The sequence below is a fragment of the Suncus etruscus genome, chromosome 5 (assembly GCF_024139225.1).
Source record: "Suncus etruscus isolate mSunEtr1 chromosome 5, mSunEtr1.pri.cur, whole genome shotgun sequence".
NCBI lineage: Eukaryota > Metazoa > Chordata > Mammalia > Eulipotyphla > Soricidae > Suncus > Suncus etruscus.
The window spans coordinates 78,300,128-78,310,831 of NC_064852.1; the positions used below are offsets into that span (position 1 = coordinate 78,300,128).

General features: G+C 36.6%; 1 non-coding gene across 1 annotated transcript; it reads right to left on the reverse strand.

Annotated features, from left to right (window-relative positions):
• Positions 1-220: 220 nt before the first annotated feature.
• LOC126009711 (U1 spliceosomal RNA) lies at positions 221-384 on the reverse strand. Its single transcript, XR_007495927.1, has one exon. It is a non-coding gene; the product is annotated as a U1 spliceosomal RNA (small nuclear RNA).
• Positions 385-10,704: the final 10,320 nt, after the last annotated feature.

Sequence of the window (10,704 nt, forward strand, 5' to 3'; positions counted from 1 at the left end):
CAAAAAAAAATTTTTAAAAATAAAAATATGCTGAAAATGGGCGGAGTCCTTCTAGTGGCTATCAGCCTCAATTTGAGAGAGGACTTGAAAAAGGTAATTGAAACACCATAACAATACAAAAATAAATGTCAAATCAAATATCCAGTGAGCCCTACAGCAATAAAGAAAAGCACCTCACAATAGTCAGAGTACTTACTTTTTTTTCTTGTTTTTCTTCTTTCAGGGGAGAGCGCGAATGCAGTCCCCTACTACCACAAATTATGCAGTTGAGTTTCCCACATTTGGGGAAATCGCAGGGGTCAGCACATCTGGAGTGCAATGGATAAGCCTCACCCTGGGAAAACCACCTTCGTGATCATGGTATCTCCCCTGCCAGGTAAGTATACTACTTACTTTTAATTATATTGTTTCTTGTTTTTTTGTGATTGTTTTGGGGGTCACACCCAACTCTGCTTAGGCTTTAAGCTTTATTCCTAGTTCTGTGTTCAGGATTGGTGCCGGAAGTAGAAACTACTATCTCTCTGGACTCCAAAAACTTATTCTGAATGACTATATATCATGTTTATCTCCAATATTTTATATCCTAGTGATTTTTAATCTTTTATAAGTAACATTATAACAAACATTTCTGTAGGCAATATTTACATACATCTAATGACTTCCTCCAGAAAAAAAGTTCCACACAAGTATTTCTGAATCAAATTATAAAAATTTTGTGTGTGTATGAGAGAGTGAGTGAGAGAGAGACAGAGAGAGAGAAAAAGAAAGAGAGAGAGAGAGAGTCATACTAGGCAATATTTGTAATTTCAGGGTAACTCCTTGTTGTGTGCCCTAGAGACAGTTTGGTGGAAGCGGTCAAATCTCCATATATTTTAGGCTTTTGAGCTATCTTAGTTTCGGTGTCAAAATTTTTTTGAAGAGTCATGTTACCTAAGGCCAAAATGTCTTTCAAAATAATAACTTGTGAGTTTTCATTTATTCATGTCTTAACCATTAAGTGCCATTTGGTTTATTTGATGTTGGGGGATGTTCTTGTATTTTATATTATTTTGGTTACACTAATGTAATCATGTAACTAACAAATGTAACTAATTATTTTGTAGATTTATTGTCATTTATATTGCTTTGTTTTGACTTTTTGTGTGTACATCATCTTTTTTTCTGCTGAAAAAAATCATATTTTCTACTTTTTAGTTAACCTATAAACATTCTTCTTGAATGGTTTGGACCATATCTAGAGCTCTTTTCCTTAGAGGGTTTAGATCCCATACCTGGGATCAGATTCATGCAAGACAAGAACCTAAACTATCTCTCTAGCCCTAAACATTCTTCATATAAAAATATTAGGTAGCTCTTTCCCATACATTTTACAAGACATTTTATAAATTACATCATGCATTCATTCACTAATTATGAATTTCTAAAAAGTGTTTTTAGTTTTGTTTGCTGTTTTGTGTCCATGGGTCAGGACAAATGCATGGGTCAACTCCAAATGCAATTTCCAGGGATTGTTCCAATGATTAGGCCTTCGGTTCCCAAAAGCAAGGCATGCACTCCAGCCCTTTTAGCCAATCTCTCTGCCATTTAAACTATTTCTGTGGGGAGAGGTGTTGGGGTTTTGAGCCACACCAAGTGTTGCTTGAGACTTTGAGTCTGGCTATGTACTCAGAGATCACTCCTTGTAATGCTAGGACAAAACACATTGCTGAGGATCATACAAGGACTGGAAACTTGCAATGCAAGTACACTACCCTCAGTAATATTTCTCCAACCTCCTTAATGATTTTATTAAAATTTATACCCTTATAAATTTTTTTTCGCAAACTTTTCTTTGTAAATTTAGAAAAATTAGTTATGTACTATGCTTTCTCATGTATTTGATGACTTAATTTTTTAAAATGTAATGCATTTAATTCTATAACCAATCTAGAATTTATTTTAGTTTATCATATGAGGTAGAGTTCATTATTTAAAATTGTTAGACAATTGTCCCAGAATATCTAATGAAAAAAATTTTTATTGATTTCAAAAGAATTTTGAATCCAGATAAGAGCTGTTAAAATTCTCTCTTCCTTTTCCTTTTTTTGAGGAAGTGAGGTCGTGGGTCACTGTGTCTGGTAGTGCTCGAAGACTACTCCTGCCTCAGTGTTTGGGAGGCATCCTGACAGTACTGAAGGCCATATGTGTTACTGGAGATTAGACTCAGACCTCTGGCCTTTAAGGCATGTACGTGAACCCATTAAACTATTTCTCAGGCCCTGACATTATTTTCTGCTTTGCTAGTTTCTCTAGACTCCTACCTCTGTCACAATATTTTATTTTATTTTATTTTATTTATTTTTGGTTTGGGAGCTGAACCTGGGGAGCTCACATTCATTGTTAGGGATTACTTCCTGGAGAAATGTGATGCTGGACATCAAACTAGGACATCCTGAACGTAAAACTAATACTCCAGCTCTGTGAGCTATCTCCTGGCCCTGTCACAATATTTCATTTACTCATTTATTTACTTATTTGGGTAGTTATTTATTTATCAGTACTTATTTACTCATTTTAGTTTTGGCATAATGCCAGGCAGTACTTGGTGGCTGGCCACCACAAATACAGTGCTTGGGGGTTGCTCCAGGCAGTGCTTGGAGGACCACGTAGTCCAGGGATTGAACCACAGGCTTTGCATGCAAAGCATGAGCCTGCTGAGCTGTCTCCCTGGTTCTGTCATGGTGTTTAACTGTGCATCCATACATCTGTCATTACAAGTCTCTCCTCAGTAGTTTTTTTTTTTAAGTTTTCTTTGTCATTCTTACCCATTTTTCTTTATGTGCTACAAAATTGCTTTAAATTTAAAAATTCACTTGAGAACATATGCTTTCTCATGGAAAAATGCCCAAAATATATTAAGTGTAGAGTTGTTGAACAGTATGTATGATATTCCTCCAATAATTAAAAAATCAGAAAATACATAGAAGTGTGTATGCATGCCCATGTGCATCTGAATATGTACCATATAGAGACATTTTTTAGAATACACAAAAATATGTTAAACAGTGCTTAACTTTGTGTAGTGGGCATGAACATTATAGGGAAGAACTTTTTTTTTTTTTGTAGTTTTTGGGTCACACCCGGCAGTGCTCAGGGGTTACTCCTGGCTTCATGCTCAGAAATTGCTCCTGGCAGGCACGGGGGACCATATGGGACCAATGACCTGCTGCATGAAAGGCAAACACCTTACCTCCATGCAATCTCTCTGGCCCCGAACTTTTACAATTTATTATAAAGTAGCCCTTTGAGGCAAGTTGGATTTAAAAGTCACTTGAAATTTTAAAGAAAATACCTTTGCTTTTATAAATAAATTGGGATATTCTTATAGTAATAGAAATAATTTTCAAAATTTTATAATTTACTTAAGTTTAGTAACTTTCCTTATATAGGCTCTATCATCACTATGGTTTATTTATTCCTAGAATCTATCTATCTACTATCTATCTATCTGTACATTACATATCAATATTTTTGGATTGATATGCAAAGATAAAAATATACTCTTTTTTGTTTAGTTTTATTTTCTTTAAATACACCCAGCACTATTCAGTGCTTACTTTTGGCTCTGTACTCAGGGATCACTCCTGGCAGATTTGGGAGACCATATGTGATGCTGGAATTGAACCTGGCTGCATGAAAAGCAAATGCTCTACCCACAGTACTATCTCTTCATCCCCAAATACATAATATTTTAAATATATTGCATAACTTTTATTGTTGATAAGTTTGTTCTTATTGGAAACTATTTTTATAGTATTTTTCTTTAAATAATTGAAACAATTTAATTTTTTTGTTAATTAATTTTTATAAGACCCCCTGTATGAAGTTGTTTAGGGGCCAAAGTTGGATTGAGTCCCTCCCTAATCAGTATATGCTTGTTACTCATTGGTCGGAAACACCTATGGTTGGTGTTTTAGACCACTTGTTCTCCACTCCAGGATGTGGTCAGTGCTTTCTAATAAAGACCTCAGGTCTCAAGAAAAAGCTCTCTTGTATTCTTGCTTTCCTCCACTGAGCTATCTGCTTCTTAGGAGTGGAAGGCTTGTGTGTTGGAGTTCTTGGACTTTTTTATCCCGGTAACTTTGTGTGCATTATTTCCTGCATCAACGTTTGCTTCCAGACCCTCCTCTCCCCCAATGTCCTGGACTTGAGAAAGGAGGTTTCCACTTTAGGCCACCAACCCACACAGAGGTGCTGTGGAAGCACACAATCCCAAGGTTAGAACTCAGAACCTTGAACATGTGCTAGGCATGTACTCTACCTCCGTTTTTTTTTTGCTTGTGGGTGCTCAAGGGCTGCTTCTGGGCTTCTCCCATAGGCCACTTCTGGGCATGCTTGGGGGTTCCATATGAGATATCACAGATTGGTCACATGCAAAGCAAGTGCTTTACACTTAGACTATCTTTTTTTGTTTGTTTGTTTGTTTGTTTTGGTCACACCCAGCAGTGCTCAGGTTACTCCTGACTCTATGCTCAGAAATCGCTCCTGGCAGGCTCGGAGGACCATATAGGATGCTGGGATTCAAACCACCGACCTCTGCATGCAAGGCAAACACCTTATAAATATAAATATCCATGCTATCTCTCCGGCCCCATACTTAGACTATCTTTCAAACTCTCAATCTGTTTATATTTTTTGATTTATTTATCTAACTATTGGCTAAAATGGCAATTATGAGGAATATTCTAAACTTTAAAGACTGAAAAATACATTATTTTCTCAGAAGAAATGCAAAAGAATTATAAAATATAATTATTAATATAGATAGGATTCTCTTGAATAATTTATGAAAACCTAAATAAGGAAATAGCAATAGACACCATCTATTTGGAGTGCTGTAGGCTTTTCTTCATCTTTGTAATAGAAGGTATTATTGATTTTAGTAATTTTTCATTTTATTTGTTCTTGGGACCAACTTGGTAGTGCTCAGAGCTTCTTTTTCTGTGCTCAGGGATTACTCCTAGCAGACTTGGGGAACCATATGTGGTGCTGGGGATTGAATCTAGGGCAGCTGCGTGCAACTCAAGTACCTTATCCACTGTACTATCATAATTTTTCTTTTAAAAAAGGTAATTTTACTGCTATCGTTCCACATTGTACCAAAAAATATTCTCATTGTAAAACACAATTAATTTTATAGGAAAACATGTTTTTACATACAGAAAGTATGTCCTAACTATATCCCTATCTTTAGAAAAGAACCTATTATTAATAATATTTGCCTTTTTCAGAAATCAGTTCTGGACCCTGCAACAGCACCAGGAACTTAATTTTTACCCTTAGGAAATTCCTAATACCGCTCTGGCACCAACTTGCTCTAGTTTTGATATGACATCCTGACAAAGAGGAAAAAAATAACAACTTGATCTAAGAGCAGGTTGTCCTATCTCAGAAGACACATTGTCCTTTGAACTGTGCAAAAACCAAGATCACTAATTACAGAAGACTGACTTTGACAACCATGACTGGGCAAAACTTATCCTGGGACTAATAAGAAAGACCTTAGCCTAGGCTTTGGCTTAGGATTTGTACAAAAACAAGATCTCTAATTCTAGCAGTCTGACTTTGACAACTATGACTATGAGCAGAACTACTAGAACCATAAAGAAAGACTCCTTCCTAGACTTTGTCCTATGACCTGTGCAAATACCAACATCTCTAGCTACAGAGGCCTGATGACTGAATGAGAAGTTTCCTGGAACCATAAAAAGACTTTGGGGTTTAATAATGAGCATGTATAGAGCCTGTAGTTGTTCCCCTGACAATATGCTTCAAGGACGAGAAACCCTGTATCTCTTAGACCAAGGGAATTCCCTTTCTAATTTCCTCAATATTTACTGTGCATATGCAAAAAAAAAAAAAAAAAAGACACAAAACCTTGCCACACCAGCCCTCCTTTCTTTTATTTTCTTTGCATTTTTTCTCTTTTTATTTTTCTTGTTTTATTGTTGTTGTTGTGCTTTTTTGGTAGTTGCGGATTTTGTTTTTGTTTTTAGTTTGTTTTTTTATTGTTTTTTTTTCTTTTTTCCCTTTCTTCTTTTAAATTGATATTCATACCTGTTTATTGATAGCTATTTTAAATTGATATTTGTAACCTCTAGACAGTTTTTTTCCCCAACAGAACCACATAACTTGAATCTTCTTGTTCTGCCTCATAAATTGAGGGGAATAAAAAAAAAAAGGATGGTACCAGGACCAAACAGTTGTATAAACATTGAGTGGAAATAAAAAATGATCAGACTTAAGCACCAGACCCAAAGTCAAAGACAACAGAATCGATAGCCAATCTACAATAAGCTATACACAGAGGGGACCAGTTATACTAGCAGTCTAGCAGGCAAATGAGGGAGATATGGGATGCATGCTGGGAACAGGGGTGGAGGGAGGACAACACTGGTGATGGGAATGGCCCTGATTCATTGTCACTATGTATCTTACATATTACTGTGAAAGATTCGTAATTCACTTTGGTCACAATAAAAATTATTTAAAAAATAATCATTTCTGGGGCTTGGATTTTTTTCTTTTTGGGGGGGTTGGGTCACACCCAGCAGCGCTCAGGGGTTACTCCTGGCCTCCTATCTCTACGCTTAGAAGTAGCTCCTGGCAGGCGTGGGGACCATATGGGATGCCGGGATCCTAACCATCGTCCTTCTGCGTGCAAGGTAAATGCCCTACCTCCATGTTATTTCTCTGGGCCCTGGAGCTTGGAATTTAAACATTAGGCTCTTAATTTGATCTTTAACCCCATCCCATATGCTTTTTATGATCCCTGCTGCACTGTGTTTTGTATTGCCCAATGCCACAATTAAGTTGTAGCACTGAGGGGCTGGAGAGATAGCATGGAGGTAAGGCGTTTTACCTTGCATGCGGAAAGTCGGTGGTTCAAATCCCGGCATCCCATATGGTCCTCTGAGCCTGCCAGAAGCGATTTCTGAGCATAGAGCCAGGAGTAACCCCTGAGTGCTGCCGGGTGTGAGCTCAAAACAAACAAAACAAACAAACAAAAAGTTGTACCACTGTGGAAGCACCACAACCACTTGAGCCCCAAGTGTTGCAAGAACAGTAACAACAAAGAAAATGGAAGGGATACAAATTTTTTTAAATAATAAATTATTTTCACTCATCTATTTCATATGCTTATCGAATGATATCTTGCAGTGCATGTGCCTTGTAGCTACCTTTAGAAAATGTATAATCACTGTGGTCTTTCCTTTTTGGGAGTATGGGTCTCTCTCTAACAGGGGGACCAGGGTTCACTCCCATAATGCTCTGCCAACTGAGCTTGATATCACTGCTATCTGTTAGTATTGGAAAAAAAAAACACAATGGCTCCCACTGTATTATATATTTTACATTACTAATGTTTCATAATTTATTTGACAAATTATTCATTGATGAATATTTGGGGCATTTCCAAAATCTTACAACAAATATTATAAAACATTTTTTATGTTTTGCATATTATTTCCTCAAGAAATGGGAATGCTGGAGCCAGAGAGACAGTATGTTGATAAGATTCTTGCCTTGCATGTAACTGGCTCTAGCTCTGAATATAATTCTCTGAGCTCTGCCAGGGCCAGGAGAGCTCTCTGTCCACAGCTGGAATGGCCCAATGCAAATACATTAAAAGAAATGGAAATGTTGAATCAACAAGATTGTAGATGGTAAAGCTTGATACATATTGTCAATTGTCCTCTAAAACATTCATTGTGATCTTGTCCTCAAACATTTCTAATACTGAGATAACATTATTTTTAATTAAATTTTTTTTAATTTAAAACTTGAATTTTTAAGATTTACTGGGGCCTTCTGGATGCAAAGCAAGCATCTTAACCACTGTATGATCTTTCTGGCCTAAATTTTAAAATAATTTATAATTTAGTTGATGAGGAATAATATTTTGCTGTCTTTTTAAATTTATATTAAGGGTGAGTCACACCTGGACAGTAAGGGGTTATTACTGGCTCTGCACTCTGGAATTACTACTCCTGGAAGTGCCAAGAGTACCAGGGAGGAATATGGAATACCAGGGATCAAATCTGGGCAAGTACAGGTAATGCAAGAGACCTGCTTATTCTACTATCTCTGGCCCCTTTACTGTTCTTTTAATTTCCTGAATTTAATTACTACTGAGGCCTATTTTGTATTCTCTTTATTTATGGTCTGTTGTTATCTCTATATTCGTGAATAAGCTATTTTAGTCCAATTTTTTTTGTAATATAAATCCTTTCGAATTATGCTTTTCTTAAAGGCTAAAAATATTTATTTTTTGTGTTATATATTTGTTCCAGTATTTTTGTGGTTGTTGTTTTTGGGCCACACCTGGTAATGCTCCCAGGTTACTACTGGTTCTGCACTCCAGAATCACTTCTGGGTGCTGGGGATCAAACCTGAGTCAGCTTCATAAAAGGCAAATTCATTACCAGCTGTATACTCTGGCCCCTCCCTTACAAATTAAAATTTTTTTTATTTTATTTTTTGGTAACACCCAGCATACTCAGTGGTTATTCCTGACTCTGCAATTAGTAATTACTCCTGGTGGTGCTCAGGGAACCATAAGGGATGCTGGGTAAGTCAGCTACCTTACGTGCTATACTATCTCTCCATTCCTCATTGCCTTACACATATTTATACAATCATTTACAAATTATCGCTATAGTAAATGCTTTTTATTATTTTAAGTATTCTTTATATAAAATTAATAAGAAATATAGTCCTCTAGTTTATTTTAACTATATTTTTTTTGGTTTTTTCGGTCACACCTGGCAGTGCTCAGAGGTTACCATATGGGATGCCAGGATTTGAACCACTGTGCTTCTGCATACAAGGCAAACGCCCCACATCCATGCCATCTCTCTGGCCCCTATATTTATGCTTTAATAATTTTCAATTATATATTTATCCAAGCTAGATTTTCTTTTTTAAGATATAAGTTAGAGGCTTAATAGTTTCCCAAATGGCTCATATTTTCACACCATTTTTGAACAATTCATGATATCCCCATTAAATATAATGCATATATTATAATCTGGTTCCATATTATTTTGTTTTATTCATCTGTATTTGCATTCTTTGTATTGGTGAATCTAAAACTACTATTCAAATTTTGTTGGTGAATGCTGTGTAACAAGAACCCCCGGCCCCCAATTTCAAGGGCAGAGTTCTTTTACTCCTTCACTGGGGGATTTTACAACATTTATTCCTCTTGGACAAATACTAGTGTTTAGTGGGATACAAAAATGGACTTTGCCCCAGCCTGGCTCTAGGCCAAGTTTATTATTCTTCCATTTGCCTCTTTATTCAGGATGAAGTTGCAGAGAACATCAGCTTCTCTTGATTAAAATTAAAATTTTACGAGGACTGAAGAAAACTTATCAACATTTTTTGGTTTTTGTTTTGTTTTGATTTTTGTTTTTGCTATGAGGTCATACTCAATGGTATTCAAAGGCTACTTGTGGCTCATTGCTAGAGGATTCTTTATCGTGGTGCTCAGTGACCATAGGTGCAAAGTATCAAGCTCTGGGACCAGAATCAATGCATATACCAGTCCTACCTGGCCCTGTCCACATTTCTTCAGTTTCAACTCAGTATATTCTCTTTTCTACTGTTACTCCATATATCTGAAATCACATAACCAAACTAAAAATAAATGAGAATGACCCCTGAGGGCCTTTGGGTGTGGCCCAAAAACCAAAAATATAAAAATAAATGAGAAAGAAAGTATATCACTATAAAATTAAATCCTCAGATTCTAGGACCAAAACACTGGCGAGACATGGGTCAGGAAGCAAATATCGGTCTGGAAAATAATCCGCAAGCCCATGAATGGAGGGAAAAGCGGAAATTCAGGAGTTTCCACATGTTTGCTTCTAAGAAGAAAGCAGCAAGCTCCGTGGAGGTCCGGAAATGGCAAGAGAGTGGTTTTGTTTGTTTTGTTTTGGTTTTTTTTTTTGAGGGGCCATACCTGACAGCGCTCAGGGGTTCCTCCTTGCTCTGCGCTCAGAAATCACTCCTGGCAGGCTAAGAGGACCTTATGGGATGCCAGGAAAAGAACCCGGTCCCTTCCAGGTCGCCTTGTGCAATGAAATGCTGTGCTATGGCTCAGACCCCACAAGAGAGTGTTGTCCTCAAAATCTGAGTATTCTGAAGGAAGAGACCACACCTGGAGGTGGGACCAGGTGGTCTAATAATGAATCTAAGGTGCTGCATTCAAAGATGTTTCCAACCAATGAGTAATAAGGCATATATTGAGTGGGTTGGGATCATTTTTAATCATTAATTAATTCCGATTAATCCCACATATTACTTCACAAGCAGAATATGTCAAGGATTTAGAGTAAATGAAGACTTGTGAATAAGTAATATTATCCACCATTCTAGGCTAGTCACATTTAAGTCTTCAGTTTCTCTGTCAAAATTGTGAAGACTGAATGATATGGGAGCAAATGTCAAACTCATAACACTTAGTATTTAGTAATTTCATAAATGTATGTATGATTCCTTATGATATTCTACAGTTTTACAAGATACTTTAATATGTGGAAAGACAGATTAGCTCCTAGCTCATCACTTTTTCTTTTATTTATGACTGTTCTCTACATTTTTTAAGTCAAAAGACACTTTTTATATGTATTTTTTAAATTTGGGTTCATGCAGGGTGGT